The following is a 4,142-nucleotide window of genomic DNA, read 5'->3' on the forward strand; positions in this document are numbered from 1 at the left end:
TTAATGACCCATTCTGCATGTAAATTCCTGTTTTTTCCTCAAGGATCCATCTGCAAGTTTCCTCACTCTAATCTTCAGGAGCTCTGAGAACAGTTCTTGGTTTTATGTACTAAATCAGCATTAATTGTCTATTTTATAACATTGCCACCTGAGTACATCAACATATACTTAAGTGCCTCGGCTGCGTTTTCTAAATGATTTATTGTCGAAAAGGTAATTTACACACATACGATCTCTTCCAGGAAACACAAAAGGCTCTCCCCGGAGTGTCGTAGACGCAGAAACAATGGGAGCATACGATTTCACAGATGAACTTTTAATAAGAATACGCTGCCAAGTCCCAGCGATTTATATGCAATTGTGAAATATAAATACTTAATGTGGTTTTTAAGGCACAGACCTGTATTGAATCAGTCACCTCCATAAGTCATGGGTGTTGATTTTTTAAAACATTATTGATTTGTTACAGAGAGAGGTATCTTGGGCCCATCATTTCTCTCATTACGAAACACTAAGTGGCTAGAGGCTTTTGAAATAGCGGCTCAGCTTAAGAGAAGCTATTTTTAAACACTTAGCTTTGAACTTCTCTTCCAGAGCATCTATTTACAATCGCTAAGGCCATTTAGAATATAATTGAAAATATGTCTTTTGTTTAGCCAGCCTTTATTAAACTGATTCTTGTGTATTTTGATGATGTTTGGCAAAGGTGTGTCACTCGGGACCCTAAAGGTAGTGTGGCCATATTAATGCCACCATAAAACATATTTTTGTAGCCTCAAGTACGGAGAAATTAGCAAAGCACACTTCTTGCTGGTGCTGCGTTACCACCACATTACACTGTAGGGCTGTCATTTTATTTCTTTCTCATTCTTCATTAATCTCCCTCTTTCCTCCGCCTCTACCACTTCGTCAACTACTTTACTATTATTAAAGAATTGTGATCATCATAAGAAATATGTGAAGAATTGTACATAACAGTCCCCAATATAGGAGATTTGCATTTATTAATGATAGGGTGTAATCTGGTTAATGCTTGTCTTTCTCATGATCCATCCTATTTAAGGTTCTGTACCAGATAGTATTCTATGAGTGAAATTGATTCCCCTCCATTTTTTTTTTTTATATTTGATGTCTTAATTCACAGTTCCTCATAATGTGAGCTCATTTGGAAAGAGGGTTGATCTGTAATAATAAAAGCATAATATGCAAATTGACCAAATGACCGAACAGCAGGACGACCATCCAGATGACCTTCTGGACGACCATGCTATGACACACAATGGCGCCAGGACAGCCAAGGTGAGTGCGATGCAATTGGTCGGAGGGGCCTGCCATTGCCCCACAATTTCCCACAGAGGGAGACTCAGGCCACCCTCTGCGGGGTGATCGATGGGGGACTCTGCAATCGATTGCTCCAAAGAGGGAGGCCCAGGCTACCCTCTGCACAGCAATCAATTGCGGAGCCCCAGCCAGGTGGGAGGAGCCTCCCTCTGTGGCGCGACCAATCTGGGGGCCCCTGAATCAATTGAGGGAGTCCCAGGCCAGTCATGTGTTTGCACCCCACACCTGTCACCTGCAGAAGGAGGCGACCAGTGGCAGGGAAAGGGGGGAAGTGCCACACAGATGGCAAGCAGTGGCAGTGATATGGGCAGGGCCAACTGCTGGCAGCCAGGGGGAAGGAAAACCCCAATAGGCTCTGATCGCCAGCCAGGCCTAGGAACCCTACCCAAGGGGTCCTGGATTACGAGAGGGTGCAGGCCGGGCTGAGGGGCACCCCCCCCCCGTGCACAAATTTCATGCACTGGGCCTCTAGTACAGACATAATTAGCTAAGGTGAGGTTAGACTGGAATAATTTGGGCCCCTACTCCAATAGAACCATGGATTCTTTGTAAAAGGAGGGTATTTGAATACAGTCACAGATACAAGGCTAGTGACAGTTGGATACAAGCTGATGCCAATTGGATGCAAGGCTAATGCCAGTTATAAGCCAGGAACCCACTCTTCCCTCCCAGCGCTCAGAGGAACCCCCCCTGCCAGCACGCCTTGTTTCAGACTTCTAGACTCCAGGATGCTGAGACAACAAATTTTAGCTATTTGAGCATCAGTTTGCGATACTGGGTTCCAACAGACCTAGCAAACTAATACAAAGTTTTATTCCATTTTTATAAAGGTGGCTAAAAAGGGGAGTCAAGATGCTATAATTTCTTTAAAGAAATATCCAGGTAAATAATGTTCTTTTCTATTCGCCTAGTGTAAAACGTGATACACTTGACTGCAACATGTGACTCTAATGTGGGCTGACACTTGTCTGTGTGACTTACCTATTTTTAATTCTAGATGCCGGCTGTAGATGTCTATGCATCATTGGGTCTAATTGTACTTGGAAGTCTCTGAAGCTAAACTGGCTGACATTCTCCCAGGCTGAGAGAAAGTGTGTGCGTTGTGTCCAGGAAACTCTCACTGCAGTGTTCAGAAGCATGATCTGCAGATAAAAGATAAGAACTGCCAACTCGATGGGTCGTCTCAGCGAGCTTTCTTTTCACTTCCCCATGGCTCTCCAAATAGCTTGGAGGAGTGTGGGTATTTATCTTCTTTACATGATTGGCCAATGTAATTACATGGAAGTAATGACAGTTCCATTGTATCAGGTAGAATGTTTAATCAATATTGCACTGTCACTTCACTTGATTCTTAAGATGACAAAAAACCTACTTTTATGAAACCAATTTTGTGAATTTTGCTTTACCTTGAACTCTGTAATTCAGAATTTTTACCCCAATTATGTAAACTTCACTTTATTAATAACTAGCCAAGATGTTAGAAATTCCACTTGAAACAATCTTATAGGTAACTAGAGGCCCTGTGCACAGAATTCTTGCATGTGAGGGGGGGGGCGCGGAGGAAGTGTATGTCAGCCCAACCTGCACCATCTTTAATTTGGGAGCCCTTGGGGGGTGTTCTACTGACAGCTTAGGCCCACTCCTCTTGGTTCTCTGCTCTCTGCAGACCTGCCTGCTCGACGCCACCACAGGTCCCAGTGTCTACTCTCTGTGGGGGCCTGCTTGCCCCTTGGCGCCGTGGTGAGGGGCAAGCTGGGCCTGGCTGTGTGCTCTCCACAGGGGACTGCTTGCCCCTCACCACCACAAAGAGGGGCAAGCAGTGCCCCGCTGTCTGCTCTCCACTAGGGACTGGGGGGCTCCAGTGGTGCTGAGGGGACTGGGCGCCACCATCTTGTGGCTATGGGCGCCGCCATCTTTGTCACGGAGTGATGGTCAATTTGCATATTCCATATTTATTAGATAGGATAACATACTACTCAAATTCAAGACAGATATTTAGTTATGAGCTTTTATATATCTACCAAAAATTATGTAAAAGTTAAAACAGCTACATTTAAAAAATTTTAGACTCTAAAATTTAGAGCATTTATTTAAAAACATGATATATACACATTTGCTAATTCTTAATTTGAAGTGAAAATTGTATCTAGCCTCCTATTCATCTGTATCCAGTTTCAAAATTATACAAGGTGACTCATAAATTAGCAAAGATTCATGGTCTTGTTCTCTATATGTCACTGGATGAATAAGATATAGACTGGATACACTCATACTAAGTATTCTTGGATTATAATTTGAATACTGCATCTACATTTCCAGGGAAAAATAAAAAAGTCAAGTTGATTCTTAGAGCACAATCCAAAATAAGAATATATGACTTTTGAGGACATGATTGGGACCAGACTTCCACTGAGTCACACTCACTCCTAACTCCTTTGTCTGCTATGGAGTCCTGCCCTCCGCCAGTGGTTCTGCAAGAGCAGGGGTTTCTCTTTATTTGGGAACTTGCTTCAATCTCACTAAGTACAGAGTCCTCTGAACTGAGCTGAGTACCTTCTGGAAAAGTTTTGAATCTTACATACATTGTAGAGAAATACATTTCTGGGTAAAGATGTAAAAACTGATATTATGTTCATTACAGTTACAATATGAAGGTTAAATTGGTAGGAAAATCAAGTAAAACACAGATTAGAGAAAGATAAACATCATATGATCTCACTCATTTGTGGAATATAATGAACATCATAAACTGATGAACAATAATAGATACAGAGACGAAGAAGTGTTGAACAGATTGTCAA

This window comes from Myotis davidii, unplaced genomic scaffold (genome assembly GCF_000327345.1).
Source record: "Myotis davidii unplaced genomic scaffold, ASM32734v1 scaffold221, whole genome shotgun sequence".
Lineage (NCBI taxonomy): Eukaryota > Metazoa > Chordata > Mammalia > Chiroptera > Vespertilionidae > Myotis > Myotis davidii.